This window comes from Pistacia vera, unplaced genomic scaffold (assembly GCF_008641045.1).
Source record: "Pistacia vera cultivar Batoury unplaced genomic scaffold, PisVer_v2 Contig296, whole genome shotgun sequence".
Lineage (NCBI taxonomy): Eukaryota > Viridiplantae > Streptophyta > Magnoliopsida > Sapindales > Anacardiaceae > Pistacia > Pistacia vera.
Window position 1 is genome coordinate 226801 of NW_022196108.1, and position 21093 is coordinate 247893.

Consider the following 21093-nt stretch of genomic DNA (forward strand, 5'->3'; position numbering starts at 1 on the left):
GTAGGTGCTTCGTGATCCCCACTCGGTAGTCACTAAGAACGGTTGGTACTGTGTGAATTCCACCCGATAGTCAGGAGAGTGAGATGGCGTGTGTGAACGCCATCCGCCGTACCTCCGGTAATGAGGCCATGACGTTTAGTGAAACAGAAATAGTATAAGGAAAGATTAAGAGTAATACATACGGGAATAGACAGATGAGGGTTTTACTTACTGAGCATTATTTTGTGCTCACCCCATTATTTTTCCTTTGTGGATGCAGGATCTAGGTGTTGATGCAGTCGGAGGGCGTCGGCAAGCGAGGAGCAATAGCTACCTGTTTCCCCTGTTTTGTCTTTAAAATGATTTTTGTAAACAATACTCTTTGTTGTATAAAGACTATGACATATAATGAAAAAAAGTTTTGGGCCCATTTCCTATTGTTATATGCATGCATTGTATTACTTTCAGTAGTTGTTACATTCGCATATGCTAATTCAGATCTTCCTTCAAATCACCATTAAACCTTTCCGACTGTGGATCATCTAGATGATTGCCGGCTTAATCTCAAAGTTGTTGGCTGTACCCTGTAGGCTGTATACTCGCCCCACTGCTATTTACCGTGGGAACTGAGAATTCCCTTATGTGCCTTTTTCTGGTTCTGCCATTTCAACAACTATTTCTTCTGATTCACCCACTATCCTCTCTTTCTCTTCTCTCTCTGTTAAGTGGTCTGACGGTTCTCTCAATCTCAAGATCAACAAGAACCATTGGTTGACCGTCTCGCTCTTCGCAAATTGCATGAAAGAAATGAAGGAAAGTGAGATCACAAAACAACTAAAAATTTAAAAATGGAAAAACAGATAATGATAAAGACAAAATAAAAACTCCAATCTAGCTAACTATAAAAAGACTCAATGTTAACTTAACTCATCCCCAGCAACAGCGACAAAACTTGATGCTATTTTTTTATAAACATGCAATGTGTAGCAAGTATACTAGTCGCTCAAGTAATAGAGTGATGAGTGAGTATCATTCCCACGAGGATAGTTCACTAAGCAAACGTTTCCTATGTCTCAAGTTGGATAACCGAATTCTTTTGGATTAATGGGAGCAATAACCTATTACTAAAACAAAATTACTAAACTAGAATTAACTATGAATGTAACTGTAAAACATGGATAAAAATCAATTCAAACAAACGGTAGGGTTTTGACTTCATTCGGACTTTATGGGTTAAACCTACTATTAAGCTAATTTCATATTCACAAGCATTGATTGTAAATCGAACTCTCTAAAGTGTCAAACATACCTTCTCAGCTACGTTTTCCTCCTCTTCCCTATTAACCTTCCGCACCTAACAATTTGAAGTTAATAATTCTAAGCTCTTTAAGTACAAGAATCCTACAATGATTTCATTGATTCTTGAATCTATCTCTAGCATCCAATACTACATGGTGATTACCTAGGAAGCCTAACATGATTCATTTCTCAATCTCATCATATTCATCACAATAAACAGTAAATTCAGAGTAAACACACAATCAAGCAAAATCATAATGAAAAGAACACAATCAATAACTTAACCCATAAAATCTGAATTACAATCAAACCCTAACCCAAAATGTTAGTTCATGGCTAAATCAACAATACAAATGAAATAGCCAAAGTTCAACATATAAAAATAAGATAAAGACAAGAAATCTCCCTAGATGACAAATCCACTAGTTCAAAATCGAATATTCACCCTTGTTAAATCTCCAAATAGCTCAAAATGAAACTAAGAAAGTGTAAAAATTTGCTCTAACCCTACTCGAAGCTCCCTTGCAAAAAGACTAAGTTTTTCGTTTTATACTTCGCCCAAATCCTCAAAAAACACTAAAAAATAAAACTGTGCGTTTTACAAAACTGAAAATGCAGACTTCGCCGCGGCGAAGAATGAGGCAGATCTTGTTCGTGTTGGTCCATTTCGCCACAGCGAAGAACCTTTGCAGTGGCAAAGCTTCCTGAAGATTCTGAATTACGAATTGCCCTCCGCTTGCTTCTTTGCTTAATCTTCGATCTTAGGTGCTCTCCCTTGGGAACAAGCTTCATCGTGCTTGACTCTGCTTCAGAACTCTCCCAACTTCTGAGACCCCTCACTTCTAGTCTAGAAACTCCAAATCTGTCTTTATTCGATCAAAATGACCATTTTAACCTAAAACACGAAATGTAAGGAATTAAGTAGCAATTCAGCAAAAATGAACTAAGAACTAACTGAAATCCGGCCTAAACCTTAAATAACTAGTATAATCCTCGGATTATCAGATGCTATGGTTCATTGGTGTATAACACGAGACTAATCTGTCTTGTGTAATAAGCCGGTTTGGTCATATGTTATTCATGTCGAGGACAAGTATGAAAAAGATGGGATATGTTAACTCAAAATAGTCCAATCTCGAGTTCCTAGACGGATGTCACTAAAAATTGGAAAAGGGAAATCTCTGGCCAGGTTTAATGAATGTCAGATGAAAAGTAGTTTCATGTTACGAGTTCCATTGTATCGATTGACAATTCGATTAAAGATTAAGTTAAAGGTTTTGACTACCATGAACCATTCTTAATCGGGATTAGATAACAGGGTTTGACTACACGTTACTACGATCTAATAGGTTCATTGGAGTTTACACTTCATTATGGTTTAGGGGTCATGGAACATTGCTAGATGTCTACCATAATTAGTGTGAGTTTCGATTATAAAGAATTATAATGAAACATATCAAAATCAGATATTGGGCCCATGGCTAGATCCCAGTGAACCAAAATATCACACATAAAACCAAGCTCAAGGAGAGAGAGTATACATATCATTAATCAGATTAATGATGTTCGGACATAAACGGTTGCATCCGAATTATGTATTAGTGAGAAATGATTATCCATGGATAGCTAGCACTAACCAAGGGTAATAGGATTTATTAAATTTATTATTAAATTGGATTCAATGATGGACAAAAGCATTGGTTTTCTTCTAAAGGTTAGAATATTTAATGGAATTAAAATTTGGTCTAATTATGAATTAACCATAAAACCATGGACTTGACATAATGTTTATCTCAAGTTAATTTAAATTGTTTGAGGCCTTTCCAAAACAATTTAAATTACACTTTGTGCCCATGGTATAAATTATTTTTATACCATTTTAATCCAATTGAATCATAGAACACAAAAGCAATCTCTCACTTTCTCTCTCACCTCTCTCGGCTCTCTCATCTTTTGCTTGGGGACTTCATTTTGAGTTTCTTCATTCTCTTTTGAAGAATCTAGACTCCAAGTTTCAACATCAGCTTTTAGCAAAAGGAGTTGTTAATTTTCTATCATTTTCTTACATTAATATTATGTTTATAATGGTTTGTTTTCTACCTTATGTCCATCATCTTGATCATCATTTCTCTTCAATTTCCATGTCCCAAATGCATGAATCCCAACACATATAACCAATCACCACCGTTCTAGTATAACTAGAGAAGACGACATTAAGTTGTGTCAAATCACATTGTATTTACATGGCACTTTGGTGACCTCAAGTCAAAGGACCACATGTACCACCATCCGTAGAGGGTAATCCATAGATATTGGGTTTACCATCTTGTGTGGAATCCTCTAATAGGTCGTCTAATGGACTTGCACAAGTAACACCCATGCTTTGCACCAGGTTGATGCTTACAACCTTGATGTGTGAGATCTGTCACCACCATTCAATAGATCATTCAACGTAATGATAGTCTCTTCGTATAATCTGTGTCCTTAGTCATATTTATATATGACTACTGAAAGTTCTAAAAGGGCCACCATTTGTGCTCATAGGGTTCTCACAATTAAGATTTATAACACTTAATTCCCTCGTCATTGGTTCCAACCTTTCCAAGGATATGTACTATTTTCTTTACTCATAGTAAATAGATGCTATAGTATATATGATCAAAAATAAGCAATGCCTTTTATTTATTTATAAAATAAGTTTACAAGAGCTAAAATATTGGATCTAGTGCACCTACTCTAATAGTATGCAACTTATACGTGGTGAGTTGATCTGTCTAAGGGTACATATATTTTCCAGATCTAGGCCCTTTTTTGATCTTGTCACACCTTACGTTCGTGCTTTCATGCTAAGTGCTTGAGTTTCTTAATCGAATAGTCCTCATTTCTACACTTGATGCTCGTTTTGCGCTAAGAGGTGTTCTAGGCTCCTATCATAGTCCAGGCTTCTTTGCTTAATCCAAGCTGGGAATTTTTTTCTGCACAACAATTTCCCTTAGTTTTCTAGGGTCGAGGTGAGCTTGGAAAACTAAGTCTTCTATGGTAAAATCCTCGCAATGCTGTTCTATCTAGTCTTATTGCTTGCAATCTTTTTGTCTATCTTCAGGTTTTCAGCTATTTGGTGAATATCAAGCATCGACAGGTGTTGTATTTAATGGGATGCGATTGATTTACTGTCCTGTTTCCCAAAGCATCAAGGGCTATAGACATTTTGGGGATATTGTAACAACATTGTAGCACTTTTTCTCCCTATAAATACAGTTGTACGTGGGTTAGAGTTTCATCATCTACTATCAGATCACTTGCTTTGAGTCTTGTGAGTGATTTTAACTTTCTTGGGTAATCCTTTTTTGTGCTTTTTTTTCCTACTCTAAAGATGTCGTCCACCAGTGATCGTGTGGACGAAAGCACTGGTTCTCTAGATAATTATGTCCTTGAGATGTTGTCACAACCATTAGGAGGCATCCGGGTTGGTCTATTTCATTATGGCCTCTGTCGTGATGATAGTGCTGGTCCTTTGAATATGCCTCATGGGTGAGGAGGTTATGGGCAAGTTCAGCGTTGTTATCAAACATCTTTCACATTCTCAAGGGACGTAAGTGAGGACGGGGATGATTGGAGGGAGTACCGTTTACTACTCCTTTATCCTAAAAGAGGAGCAGTAAGGTCTCCCACATGCTCGGTGGTTGTTCCCTCCTTACTACCAAGTTTTTATGGTTTATAGGAGCTACTGCGAAAGCTAAGGAGGAGGAAGGGGAACATGAGTTAGTCCCTCTGTTGCAGAAGGCGATCGTAGATCTGGCTCAAGTTTGGATCTACTTCCTTGTTATTTTTGGTTTTTCTTTTCCGCCTATGGTACTTATATGGTTTTATGCTTATTGTGCAGTTCCATTCCTTGATGACGATGTTCGTTCAATAGGTTTACTTAAGGCTGCAATCTTCATCGGCAACCTTGAAATGCCTTCAGAAGGACGAAAAGGAACCTAAGAGGCCGAGGCCGTGCATGGAACTGGTCTCTAAAGGTTCTGAGAAAGAGAGGTTGGCGCTGCCTCAAGGTCTACACAATTCCTTGATGATCTCTTGGATGAGAATGTTGAGGCATGCGAGTAGACACAACAATCGGAGGCCATTATCGGTGCTCTTGAGGACAAAAGAGCATGTCTTGAGCATTGCCTGGCATCCCTTCAAGGTGCGGGTAGCGATGGCTCATCGTTTTCGGACAAAGACTAGGATTTTTGTCTTCTTTTCCCTTTTTCTTTTTTCAAAAAAATTTTATTAATTTTTTTATATGTACCCCACCAATGTAATTGCCTTGATAAATAAAGAGATTTTCCTTTTTATACACGTTCACTCCACTTTTGCTGTGTTGTCTCTCTTCTCTTTTTGCTTACACATGTTTCCCTTTTTCCTTTTGTGAATCCTTGCGCTTGATTTACATCAGACTTGTGCTATTTTCTTGAAAGATTGTTGCTTTGAGGGATCTTTTAGTGGGCTTACTTGCTTACAAGTAGCAGCAAGCTTCAACCTCGATTTACCGAGGTGGTGCTGCTCATCTAACCTCATAGCTCGATGGGACATCATTTTATGAGAAGGAAACACATGGGGTGTGATTGAGGTATAGACTGTATGCACTTGAGCAATCTTATCCCAACATTTAATGAGCAGCCAGGCAAACATCATGACAATATGACTGGCGGGCTTTTATCACTTCATTTGGCAGGGCAATGCCTCGATTACGAAAGTAACATCTATTCTTCTCTCCTCAAATGATGACACGTGGATTAGATGAAGGGTCTCAATTGGTCCCGATTTAGGCTCTTTATAAAGGGCACACCACAATTGAGTCCTTACACTTTTGAAATTTGAAAGCTTCATTTCAAATCTATGCCTTTCTTCTAGCTTCAAGGGTGCAACAACTTTGTGAGGATCATAAAGGCTGTTTTCTAAGCATTTGTCTTAGTAAGTTTCTTATTTCCTTCTTCTTTTTTGCCTTTGCTTTACTTGTTGGCATCTCCTAGTCGAAGTTTGTTGTCGAAGATGAGGGGTAGGCTTATACATATAGGGAAGTTACTTGTGGTTTTTAGAAGGTGGCTTCTGTTATCGGTCTGATTTTGTCATTGAATATACTAGATTGCCTGGGCATGCCTACCAGATTACTAGTAGTAGCAACCAAGTCGTTAGTCCAAGTTCTGAGAGTAGTTTTGAGGAGACGGCCGTCCTTGAGACTGAGGGGTTTACCACAACGAGGGCAGAAAGTGGTGACTCCAACGAGGAAGTTGCACTAGTGACAGCAGAGGCGCCAGTCAATCATCTTCCTTCCCTTTTGCTCAAAGGCGAGCTGGCTCGAATCTACGAGGACTATGGGTTGTATGTCAGGTTGTAGGTGATAGATGGCTATCTAGATAGTCCACTGATGGCTTGACAGCAATGTCAAAATCCTGTTGCAATGTGGTGTGTCAGTTCCACCTCACCCTTTCACTTCCTTGGTCTTGTAGCGGTTTCAAATCGCTTCGCTATAAATGACGACTAATTCTTTTTTGTACTTGGTAGGCATGTACATTGCTTTCCAAAAAGACGATCTAGGTGAACTCTGTGTCTTCAAGCTCATCTATATCTATAATTTGAAGAAGAGCAAAAGGAGGCCTTATTACCTATCCAAGGTGAATCGGCCCGATCTGCAGGGATTGTCTGGGCTTCCTAGCAAGGTTGACAACTGGGGCTCCAACTACTTCTTCTGCCCCTAGAGCGGGTAATGTTCCTTCAAGGACGCCAGTGGGTGACCATCCTCTTTATTTTAGGTTTGCTGGTCATAATGGCTCTTGCTGATATATTCCTTTTCATTTGCAGTTAACCGCAAATAGCCTGAGATTTATGAAGGTTATTTGGAGCGGCTTCAACGATTCTCTACACTGCCGTTGGAGGAGAGCAAGTTCGGGAGTCTGGTGACTTAGGATAATGTGACCCTATTTGGCTTTTGTCCCATGGTTGCGAAGTTTTAGGCCATCGTTTCCAAGTTTCAAAGGACCAGTAAGTAGGGATTACCTAACCTATTTCATCATTCAAAAAAATAGGTGTAATAACCTTTTGTGTTTTACTTGTGTAGGGATGAAGTCTCGAAAAATGGATTGATCTCCTGTTCCCGAAAGGCTGAACTTGGCCCTATGAAGTCCAGTAGGCCAAGGAAGAGAAATGCCTCCTTAGCCATGGAGTGTTGGAGATTTGGGGAAAACGCGAAAAAATAATATAAAACAAATTAAACCCAAATCAAGCCTAATCCAACATCCAGAGCAATGAAATGTGTATTTTAATTAAAACCCATACAAGGAAATAGATTATACCTCTATTGATGGCTCCTTCCCTTCAAAGACATTATTTTTTTTGCAAGCCATATCAAGTATAGACACGCACTTACTTAGTCCACATGTAAGCAAACCCGAAAAATCAAGAATAGAATGATTGATAGATCAATATAAGCTATTTATGGTGATAGAGAAAAAGGGGTAACTAGGGTTTATATTTGATGAGAATGCAAAATGTCATATTTACCCCCCCTTAATGCCTAGTCTTTTATACCTATTTTCTGCCTAAAATGTACTGATTTTTATTCTATTTTGACTTAGGAAGCAAATGGGAGCGTTAATTGCAAAACGGAACTAATTAAGTGAATTCGGACAGTTTTGACGTTGTTTTGTATTTTGGGCATAACTCTCTCATCTGAGCTCCGATTGAGATGATTCAAAATGCTGTAGAACGATAAGAAATATATCTACAACTTTTATGTTTTGAATTTGGAGAGATAATTGCTGCAACAAAGTTGTAATTGGGCTTGAAGTTGACACATCTGCACTGTCGATGTTCTGGAACATTCTGCCTTGTAATGCAAGTCCAAGAGGCAGTTTATTATTGGAAGATTTGAAGACATGTGGCACACGAGTTACAGCTGGACACATCACTTTCATATTTTTATTTTTAAGACTTTATTGTATTTTCAATTAATTAGAATCAGATTAGGATAATTGATTTTAGGAGATTGAGTTGGATTCAAACACTTGAATTAGATTTTTGGGAAGGGAGATCAGATTAGTTTTTTTGGTGGACACACGCCTCTCTCTGGTCTCCTCTGAACTTTTCCTCTGTAATTCGGTGATGGCCATGAGAGGCTGATTTTGATAACTTGGTCGAAGTAAACGGAAGCCTCGGAATCGATAAACTGTGAGATCTAATATATTTTTCTTTGTGTTCAATTTTCGTGTTTGAGTATTGGATGTTTTTCTATGCCTAATTTTATGATTGTTTCGTTTAATTACTAGGGAGGCCTACTAGTTTATTAATTGTCGCAATCTACTGCTAAGTTAGATATCAAATCCGTAATTGTTTGATCCCTCCAACTTGCGAAGCAATTAGGGTTAGTAATTTGCTGCGTCAGGAATTAATAACCTTACGAAGAACATTCAACTAAATTAAATACAACCGCTTGTGTTTGTGTTGTTTAGCTTCATCGATCTCTCTAATTCTTAAGGCTGCCACTAGATTAAATCTTGAGCGCTTGTCTAGGGTTGTTTAGGGGTAAGATTAATTAGGATCGCTTGTTTCCTGATTAATTACAATTAAGGAGAGATAGGAAATTAGTTCCAACGGTGAATATTCAATGTGTGAATTGATTATCTTTGCGTCAATGATCAGTTGTAAGATTCCAATGGTGGATGTTGACGGAGACCAAGTTCCGTCATTTTAATTGATTTCGATTTGAGTTGTTTTCTTTTCCTGGAAACGTTTTCTGTTTTTACAAAAAAAAACCCCAGCCTTGTTCACATAACAGCAAATTCAGCTAGACACTCTTCGTGGGATCGACCCTGACTTACACTACTACGTGTATTTTTAGGTTTTAATTCTGGGTGCCTACGACAGCACGCCAATATTTTTATTCTCTCATTATATTTTTAAAATCAAAGAACCTTTCTCTTTATATAGGCCCAGGGTTTAGTGTCATGTGTTTGGACACACACTTAACCCCATTCCATTTAGGAATAAGGGCCAACCCTATTTCAAGCAAGAATTGTCGGGTTTTAATCGAATAAAGTGTGAAATAATAAACAAAAATTTTTTATTCGAAACCCATTTAATCCCGAATCATAGATTGATGTTAATAACCCATTCAAAACAAATATACATGAATGATTAAAGAATCATTATAATCAAACCTTTGATTGGAGGATCCACCGATTTTGATTGAAGGAAAAACGCTTGCACTTCAAGAGGAGATATGAACTCACGGTGATCCACACAAAGACAACAAAACCCACACAATCAATTTGCTAGTTTGAGAGTAAAGATTCAAAGAAGAAAAAGGAGAGAAAATTTTCTAGGAAAATTTCTCTCTACAACTTTTAGCTTGGAAGGCAAGAATGAGCTAATTGGGAAATAAGGGTTAAAACCACTTTTTATAGGCAAATCCTAACCCTAATATTCCCTTGGCATATGCCAAGGAATATTCCCTTTAATTTCCACTAATATCAATTATTTATAAATAAATAATTAGGCTTTACTTAGTGCACAAGAAAATATCATTTTGGTATTTTATTATTATTGCTTTAATCATACAATAATAATTCACTATTTAAAATGCATATACAGCAATATATTAATTTAAATAATGATTATTTATTCTTTTAATATATATATATATACCAATATATATATATTTGAATAATAAGTAATCTTAAAAATTAAAATCCAATATTAAAATTGGACATAGGCAACAACCTTCTAGGCGACAACCTTCGGCAAATTTAATTGCGCTATAAGAATTACCAAAATACCCTTCACCCTAAAATGATGAAAATGCCCCTACTCCAAATCTTCTTTGATTTGTCTTTTAAGTGTGTGACCCGTAGGCTCCTTATCGTATCGATAGTGGGTGATATCACTATTGACACTCAATCAATTGTCTCATTACACACCAACCCAGATTGGCCTTTAGCCAACACTAGGGCCACCCAATATATCCAGATTCAGCGTATCAGCTACCTGTCAATAGTATGGTTATTGTGTGTAATCAAATTCTTTCATCATCCATTATTTCATCAAGGTTTGAAGTACAAAAATAATGTTAACTTCAAATATGCTACCTTGATATGTTCGTATTCAATAATTCAAATTAACGACTTAATCAAACTTGAGCATCAACTCAATTCCACTATGGCTACAGTTTTACGGTTGTTGTCATTTATCGAATTACTGAATGAGATAAATTCTTTGGTAATTAAGAGTGATGAATCCTGTGTCGATCCACCATAGCCATAATGTACTTCTCAATGCAACCAATCACTTTTGTACTGATAACCCTAAATAGGACTACGTTAGGTCAGTGTCAAACTACACCGATATTTACACACGGTGCTCTGGTAATCTCAAGTCTAAGGATCACATGCACCACCATCCGTTAGAGGATATATTCCATAGACATTGGGGTTACCATTTATATGGAATCCTCTGGTTGGTTATGTCTAGTGAACTTGCCAACTGCAAGCACCCATCGCCAGACCTAGTTGTCACCAAACAACTTTAACATGCAAGAACTATTACTATCTTTTGATAGGGTCATTCAACACTATGATAGCCTTATCGTATTATATGTGCCCTTACTTTAGGGTAATTCTGAGGCTACAAACGATTTGTAGAATGACCATCTAATGTGATCATAGGGTTCTTACAAACAAGATGTAAATCTCTTGGTACCCTCGTCACGATTTTGCTATTCTAAGGACGTATATTATAACATATCCGAAATATGATTTACATAATATAATTAGACATAATATAGTCAAATTGCCTGTTATTAATATCAACATGCTTTTACAAGTAGTCAAATATTACAATTTGATTGGCTCTAGGACACCTACCATAACAAGAATTGCCTACAATGTTATTCCCTGATGGAATAAGATTAAATAGGTATTTTATTTTAAATCAAAATTTGTAATTTTACTTATCTTATTTTATAAATAAAATAGGCATGAGCAACAACTCCAAAATTAAGTAATTTTCATTCACTTAATTACATAGTAAAATACCAAAATACCCTTAAGGTCAAAATACCTAAAATGCCCTTTTTCACTTAAACTCATAAAATGCCATTCTTGAATCGACTTATTAAACAGATCAAGATTGCCATTATTGAATCCCAAAATTGTGCAACAACGTAATCTTGGAATCATGACAGTCCGCTTCAAGAGCTCCTAAAGCTCTAAAGCTTGACCTAAGATATGTATGTGGTCCATGTACACATGTGAATATCTCAGATGGTGTACTGGAAATTCGTTTAGCTTTTCATAAGTGGTCCAAAGAAAGTAGGTGAAATAGCTAAACATGTAAGAAGTTGTCGGCTGGTTGTCTTGTGCATTGTAGAGCAAGTTTTCTTTATATTCTTCATCAACCTTGCATTTACGTTAGAGCCTAAATATATTTTCTAATTGTTCTTTGAATATCCTTTGTTTTTAGTCAGGTTCCATATACTTTGGTAAGCTTAAAAAAACCCAGTTAACCTTTGTTGTTGAGCTTAATTTGTTGGCATGTGTGTTTCCTTGATCATGTTTGATGGGATTTCAAGTTGTTGTAGTTGAAATGCATTTTTGGTGTTGAAGCCTGAGTGGAGCTCAAGGCTATCCACGTGATTTCTTGGTGTGAAGTTGTTGTGGCAGAATGAAGTTCAACCAAAGGATGAAGTTTGAAGTGTTGTCATAATGGGGAGTGTTTTACAAATAATGCTTAACTTTGGCCTTGTAATTGAAAAATAAATATTTATCATAGTGGATTAGCTTCATCTGGACTTGATCCTACGGATGTAGGCAGTTGGCCGAACCATGAAAAATTGATTTGTGTGCTTTACATTATGTCATAAATGTTTAGTTTATGTTGATGATGAATGAACAAACCCACAAGCATTAATAAACATGTTTAACCCATTCAGCATAAGTTTAATGAACTTAGTAAAATCATAAAACTTTCAGTTTAGAATAATTTCTTGTTTTCTCTTCTCCCTTCTAATGGATGACATTAACGCACCAAAAGCACAATGCTAAAATACCAATTTAAAGAACTCTTCTATTACTCGTTGATTAAAAAAAAAAAAAAAATGAAAAAGCATTTTCTTGGTTTAAGTAATGGAGAATAACTCGGATCAAATAAATTAAATAAATAGTTTCTTATCAAGAAAAAATTATAAATAAACCTATCCCAAAATTATTTCAAGTGGGTTCGAATTTAATTCACTCAACCTAATCAAACTTGAAATATATGTTTTTAAGAAAAAGTAAAGATATGAACCAATACATATATTTGTAGTCAAGCTATACTAGTACTTGTTAACTTGTCATTCGAATTAGAGAATACTAACACAGTGTTAATATTATTTAAAATGCACAAAATGTTGCATAAACACCTTGTTAAAAGAGAATATTTAAAAAAAAAAAAAAAATTTGAAACCGAGTCCATTATATACACTGTCTTGCATAAACACAAGAAGCTGTCTATAATCTTTAGACAGCAAAGATTTACCTCTACACGAATAAAATAAAAATAAATCTCCAGGTGAAAGGGGAAAAAGTTAAATAAAAGTATAATCTATACAAAATCCAACAAAAAGGAAAAGTTCGGATATACCAAAATCAAGCAAACCTGTCAATAGGGAGGCACTAAACACCAATTCCATGAGCTTTGTTGAACACTGATATTTGGCTGGAAATGTAGCAGTTTACCAGTTTGTTTTGAACATGTTCTGGCGCCAAAACTGAAAGGCAACCTGCCGTGGTCCATTTTGTGAAGCAGCAAAGTTTAACTCATTTTGTAATGTTAGATATGTACTGCCAGGTTATAAGGGATGTGTTTGTAGTGGTTGTTGTAAGTTGGTATTAATGTATGGTTTAAGATTAATTTAAGTTATAATATGTCTGCAAAGTTGGTGTAAACAGTAAGATATCTGCTTTATTAATTGTGCTGTAATCTCAGTTGATTATGCAAAAAAAAATACAACTCTCTTCATTCTCAAAAAATGCTCTCTTTCTTTTCTTTGCAATCTCCGGTGTAGTAACTTCAACAAGCTTCAGTTTCCCTTTTAAGCCTATAATGTAATGCCTGGAACCAACAAAGTAAGAAATAAGAAAGGCAATTATAAATCTTCCAAGATCTTCATAAGCTTATTGAAGAACACACTTGACTAATAGGAGCCATCAAGAATATACCTAGCTTGTATAAAAAAGTCAAGCGTATGAAATTCTACAAAAAATTTCAGTTTTTCATCATAAAGCATGATAGAGTGGTAAGGTTTTTCCTTCGTTAGTTATTTTCCTTTGACGACTATACTGGGTTGTAATTATCTCACATAAATAGCTAGCTATTCGAAGATTTCTTCTTTCTCACTGATACTTCCGAAACATGGGACTATCATGCCAAAATATATCAATGAGCCTCATATTGTGACGAGTCAATATTATATATTTTCTGCCGTGCTTGACCCAATTTATACCTCCATGTTTAAAAAGTTTTAGTAATGAAGAGCTATGGTCGTAGTTGATGACTAAAATCTATATGAAACTGCTTGGGCGAACTTTGGGTGGTTAAAGAAGTGCACTCAAATGTATTTTAACCTCTCTTGTTTCATACTAAATTAACCTTCACCTTTTCAAATAAGTACTTTTATTTTAGCACCGTTTCAATTAATGTTTTAACAGGATACAGAGAGGCTTAAAACAGTCATATGCTCCCAATACTCAAATCATGTCAAACAAGGTGAAATTTGTTTATCATCATTACAAGAATATATCTAACAAACAAGAAAGCTTTGCCCTAGAAAATAAAATGAACAATGGAGTAATTACACTCCCTCAAAGATTAAATATGTCAATTTGCAATTTGCTTTCATTCATATGTTTCCATTGAGTATTTATTTATTTGATTAACAGTGTGAATTTTGCTTTTAGCCGCTAAAGCAATAAGGTCAATGACAAGGTTGTTCTACCTTCACACACAGATACCATTGAGGCATGCATTGACAAATTGCTAAATAATTGATAAGTGCTTGAAAATTCCTTTTTACTTAGTGGTTTATTGGTATTATTTGTAAAAAAATAGGTTCAAGTTGTGTGATTTGGCTTAATTATTTCATAAATGTCTTTATGGGATCACATGTATGTTTTGTCTATCTTCAGGTTATAAATGCTTAAAAATATATTTGGATGAAGAATTATGTTGGCGATGGAATTTTTGACAACTAGAAACAAGCAGTTCAAGATTTAGAGTTAAAACGAGGAAGTTATAACGTTTTGCCTTGGTATTTTGATGATATATGGAGCTGTAGATCTTGTTTAGTAATGATTCTTGAATCATTGCAAAGCTAATGAAAAAATCTACAATTCATACGTTGAAGACTTTGTCAAATTCAAAAAGCTTCGTCCAAGAAAAATAGCATCTTTGTGTGCTACGACACAAGTTTACTCATGTCGTGGCCAGGAAAGTTCTGGACAAAAATAAAATTCAAGATTGTGCCCATGCCACGGCAAAAATTTACCCATGCCATGGCACGGCGACAATTCCTACTTTTGCAGGACTTTATTAAGTTTACTTTAAAAGATTATGAAGTCTCGTCTGAATAGGATTGTTTTAAATAAAGTCTTGGTACCACTGCGACAATACACATATAGCTACGAAAATTAGCTACAGAAAGAAAACTATAGCAAGTACATATTTACAGCTACAAAAGTCAATACTTATAGCTAATTGAAATAATTTTATTGATAAGATTTCCTTCCTCGAAGCTAATATTCATCTCTTGCTTTAACTTATTAAAATCGTGGTAATAACTAGTCATTTAGCTACAATGTATTAGCCATGGTAAAACATTATAGCTAATTAATGTATTTAGCTATAAACATTTTATTTACATGACATCTAGTATCATTATTAACTACGAGGTTAACTATATAGCTATTATTTGTGCATTAGATATAAAATATTGAAATTTATAGCTAATTAAGGTATCTAGCTATACAAATTTTATTTTCATCGTAATAACAATATAGTATCATTATTAGCTACTAGTTTAAATATATAACTAGTATGTGTGTATTAGCTATAAATTATTTGAATTTGTAGCAGATAAAGAATGTGAAAATTAATTTGCTACAATCCTTATAGTATGCAACTATAGATGTTCTAATTTATCTCGTGAGTAATTATATTTTTATTATTTATAAATTAAATAATTATAGTCAAACATAGTGTTAATCACACCCCTAAGGTCAATAGTAAATGGAACTTTCAATCAATAGCTAATTTAAAAGAACTCTTCAGTGAGCTAAGAGTGTGGGCTTTTGTAAAACAAAATTGTATTGTAAAAGATCTCTGAGCTTTTTGAATTTTTTATGATAATTTAAAACTAACAATTTATGAAATATAGATGATTTTAGGTATAAGATATGAGATATTATAAAAATTCGTAATGTTACATTTTTTGTATATATAAACTTATATGTATGTTTTAGATGATGATGATGATAGCGTTAACAAAACTATTTAAATTATTTATATGTTTGATAAAAAAAAAAAATGTTTGGTTGTATAGAAGATCGGTTTTATATAAAACTTGGTGTATATATATCAAAATAACAAAAACCACCATTAATATATTTATCAAATCTTGTGTTAGTGTCTTGTCCTGTGTGTTGGTATTTTAGATTTTAGAAAGAAAAATTGGCGTCCTGTCTTGTCCTGGAGAGCATATGTAGAATGGATTTTGTCTTCACAGAATAAGGTCAACATTATAAGTTTTCTTGTTTGATTAGACGATTAGTGGAGATCCCAATCTTGATCTTGACCTGCCAAATCAATTTCTTTTTGTCTAATCTAATGGTTTAGCTCTCATCTGTCAACTTCCCACTGTTAATCTCACATTTATTCTATATTTTATTTCAAATTGTGAAATTAATAATATTTTATTGGGACTGGAACAAAAATTATGTAGTAATTACCACTTTGGGCATAACTAAATCAAATGCCTAGAACACTTTAATTAATAATAATTGCTTGTAAGTATTAATACATAATATATATAATAGAAAACCCTCCCTATTTGGGTTACCTGGATCTAGCCCGACCCAGGTCCAAATATTTGGAGCGAGACCTCTGAATGCGTCTACGTAGGCTTTAAGCCTATGCAAAGTATGAACCATATCCAACATGTTTTCTAATCATTGGTCTGATGCTTAGCCCGCTCCATGTACTCGTCTGCTACACGTTCCACGTCAATAATCAATAAGTTGGAGATCAATTTGCAAGTTCATTCTATGAATAAGAAATAAATAATTCATTATGGAGCTTAGCAATGATAGGATTTAAGTGGGTCTCATCTCCTTGTGATTTAATAAATTGTTCTCAATGTATCAATTGCAATTGATTCAAACAACTCGTGATTTAATTTACAATATCTTTTCGTATTGTTTATAATAAGAATATAAGTTTGATCATACAAATTGAATTTAGTGAATCACAGGAGACTATGGTTAGTTTGTGTAACAACCCCACCATGTAAAGATTATATATCTTATTCATCATTTATAATTCAAATTATTTATCTTAAATATGTAGAATTTAATTTTCTTCCTCATAATTTATGTAATTTATCTTTTAAATGTGAATAATTTAATAAATAGTTTATATACATTACTAATTATAAGATTAATTAATAAGATAATTTGTTTAACTTCAGTTATGATGGACCTTATTATTATTTAATTAGCTTAAGCCCATGGACCTTATTATTATTTAATTAGGTCAAGTTCGTTGTTCTTATTTCAATTAAAATTCATATTTATATTTCAAATAGGATAAAGACTATATTTTTCCCTAAAATATAAAAAGTGGCGGTATTTTTCTATCCCTTTTTAATTTTCTTATTGCGCCTTTTTTTTTGTAGGTTTTTTTTTTTTTTTTTTCAAAGCTTTTAATTTACCTTAAACATGATTTTCAAAGTATATATTCTTTCTTAGATACATTTAACTATAAATAGTATTTGGATAAATATTTTAATAAATCTATTTAACTCATTTTATATATAAAGATTTTTATATAATAATTTACAGAAGTAAAACTTTAAAAAATTGGTCTGCACAATGGTAATTACCATCGACACCGACGATCAACTTTTGACGATCACTAAAGGGCACATCTAACAACACAGTTGATGTTGCCAAGATTGGAATCTGCTGATGCCGATCTATGTAAGCTCAATGGTTTTGCTAGAAGTTGATGTGGCATTTGAGCACAGGGGGCTGATGAATATATTTCCTCTGTCTGCACTCAAACGTCGAATCAAAATCCGATAGTGGCTTGCTAGAGCCGGACAATCATTGTCAGCTTTGACAATGATTGCCATAGTGCAATCCAATTTTTATAATGTAAAAAAATGATTAAATTAATTTATTTGTTTAATTTGGTTTTTTAATAAGATTACTTTATAATTTGATATCTTACAAAGGGCTTTATTTGTCATTCTTATTTTCAACATCAGTTTTAAAAATATCTTACTAAGGGCTTTATTTGTGATGTTATACGGCAACGACTGAGGAAAAAAATAGGGTTGAAAAGACTTCAATTCGAAGACATTCTTTACAGAGGGACTGAAGACCAAAACATTCTCAGATATGGTCCATCTCTTTGCAATCATCAAATTAAATCAACATGTCTTCAACATTCAGTGGTGATAAAACCGCTCATTTCTTCGGCTTCCTCGGCGCTGCTACTGCCCTTGTCATCTCCTATAAGAACCAAAAACATATCAAATTAATCCAGTTTTTTAGTGATTGATTTGGCTTTTCGATCTGGGGTTTTAATTGGGTGTATCGCAGGTATGGTAGCTGCATAGGAAACAACAAAAAGTGGATTTAGTGTGGCAGTGATGAGGCTAGAACTGGTGATGAAGTCTATTGTGCCGGTGGTCATGGCTGGAGTGTTGGGTATTTACGATTTGATTATTGTTGTTGTTATTAGTATTAGGATTAACCCTAAGGCTAAATCTTATTGCCTCTTTGATGACTATGCCCATCTTTCTTTTGGTCTCACTTATGGCCTCGCTAGTCTCTCTACGGGTATGGCGATTGGAATCGTTGGTGATGCTGGTGTTAGGTATAATCTTTCTTTCCAATCTCAATCATCTACCTAAAAAATTAAATTGGTAATTTTTTTTTTTTTTTTTTTTAAATTTGGATTGCTTACAGTGTAGAATGGTTGATTTTTTGTAGCACTGTAACTTTGATTGGATACTATATATTGATTAAATATGTGTCGTGTTTCATTTCCTTCGTGAACTGAATGACTTTCTATTTAGAATTATCTCATTGTGATCCGAATGCTTTATGCTATGATTAAACATAGGTATTTAAGCACCGTTTGGAGCGGCTTAAAGAACCACCAAAAATGGCCACAAAAGATCAGGTCACTATTCTGATATGTCTTCTGTAAAGTTTTGCTTGTTTGGTTCATGAGTTACAAAACTTAAAATGTGAATTTCATTTAGTAAATTACAGAGGCTAGAGGGTGAGCTCTTCATATGATTTTACAAGCTTTGCATTACTGCTCTTCATTTATTGTTTTATTTGTTTTGTTTTTCTTTTCTTTTCCATGTTGTAATAAGGCTTTATGGGAAAATTGTTAATCTTTTCAAAGGTTTAACCAAAGACATGAGTGGGTGAGAGGGGACTGGTAGTTGGCTCTATGTGCAAAAGCCTTACATATTTCAATTGTGTTAATGCATAATTGCTATCTGCTTTCTTTTTAATTTTCTTCCTATGTTTTTCTTTGCATTTTGAATATATGTCATCGTTAAGGAAGATATCTTGGTTGCATTTATGCCATCTTCTAGTTCTCATTGAGTTTTTTTGGCATTTAAAATTAATGTCATGAATCTGTTGTATGCCTATTAGTGCTCTTATTTTTAGTTTGACATGATATGTTGTGTTATTTATTTATTTTTTAATGTTTTTACTGCTGAAAATCTTGATTTTTTAACTTCTGGCATATTTTCTGATGATGTGCTTAATTCTCTTCTTTTTGCAGCTTGTTTAGTGTATGTGGATGGAGACTTTGCACCAATAGTTGAACTTGTGAAAGTTCGCAAGAAGTATGGCTTTTTGTTAGTCTTAGATGATGTATCATTAAATATAATCATTATGCAATTTGCATTCCACTTTTATTCTCTGCACTCAGTCAAACAGTCAGACTAAATATTCATTTTCATTATTAATATAAATAATTATTAATTAATATTACTATTTTGTAGGTAAATTAGAACGATGCTGCAAAATGCTTGGTTTGGGCAGACAAATACTTAATACTTATCCCAATTTGTATTGACATGAAGCACATTTATCTTATTACTTTCTCAGCACATACACAAAGTCACACAATTGAGTAACAACAAGATTGAAGAAGAGCTCAAGGCGAAGATGCCTTCACTGGACAAAAAGTACGCCATGGAACCCGAGGAAGTGGGTCATGAACTACTACTTTACAGTAAGCTCTTATCATCACATGTTGAGATTCCTGAAAACGTGTTATTGGAACCTTCTAAGAAAGGGCGGTGCTGGAATGAGCTTAAGAGTAGAGGGATGCTCAAGGTGGGTAAGAGGAAGAAAGTTTAGTTCTTGAGAAATGACGAGACAAAGAAATTGTTAAAGAAGCAAGAGGATGATGTGGTTGTTATACATACAAATGGAATAGCAGTGGTGGTGGTCTCATTTTGGTTGTTAGGAACCACATTGAGGTTAATAAGAGAAGTTTTGGTGCTAGTAGTAATGACATTGAAGCATTCATATTTTGTAAAAAAAAAAAATTAGTTGATAACATTTTAAATTACTAGGATGAAGGATTTTATGAGTAGACAATTATTTGATTTAAAATGATTTTATTAATGTTTTATTTTTTATATTAGAATGTTTCTTATGACGTAATATTATTTATTTAATATAAAAATATTGCTACAAGTTTGTAATTATTATTAAATTTGTTAATTATAGCAATATTGGTTACAATTAATTTTAATCGAAGCAATAAATTATAAATTTTTTATATAAATTATTTGTTCCATTGCAAATAATTATAATATTTAGCTACAAATTAAAAGCATTCATAGGAAGTAATTTCAATAATTAGCTATTAACACACTATGTCCATAGCAAATGGATTTCATATGTAGATATGACTTCAATATGTCCATAACAAGTAATTATATTATTTAGCTACAAATCAAAAGTATTCATCGTAAGTAATTTTAGAACGACGTCGCAAAATGCTTGGTTTGTAGCAAGTAATTATTCATAGCAATAATTATATCATAGAAAGTAGTTTTTTGTAGATAAATTAGAACGACGCAGCAAAATGCTTGGTTTGGGCGGACGAGTACTTAATACTTATTCCAGTTTGTATTGATACTAAGCACATTTATCTTATTACTTTCTCAGCACATACACAAAGTCACACACTTGAGTAACAGCAAGATTGAAAAAGAGCTCAAGGCGAAGATGCCTTCACTGGACAAAAAGTACGCCATGGAACCCGAGGAAGTGGGTCATGAACTACTACTTTACAGTAAGCTCTCATCATCACATGTTGAGATTCCTGAAAATATGTTATTGGAACCTTCCAAGAAAGGGCGGTGCTGGGATGAGCTTAAGAGTAAAGGGATGCTTAAGTGGGATAAGAGGAAGAAAGTTTAGTTCTTGAGAAATGATGAGACAAAGAAATTGTTAAAGAAGCAAGAGGATGATGTGG

The 21093-nt window shown here is 34.2% G+C and overlaps 1 long non-coding RNA gene across 2 annotated transcripts; it reads left to right on the forward strand.

Annotated features, from left to right (window-relative positions):
• Nucleotides 1-17897: 17897 nt before the first annotated feature.
• On the forward strand, nucleotides 17898-20196 carry LOC116135210. Of its 2 annotated transcripts, XR_004128859.1 has the most exons (4): nucleotides 17898-18450; nucleotides 18700-18759; nucleotides 19381-19444; nucleotides 19604-20196. It is a non-coding gene; the product is annotated as an uncharacterized LOC116135210 (long non-coding RNA). The 2 variants fall into 2 exon arrangements; XR_004128858.1 differs by lacking the exon at nucleotides 18700-18759.
• The last annotated feature ends 897 nt before the right edge of the window (nucleotides 20197-21093 follow it).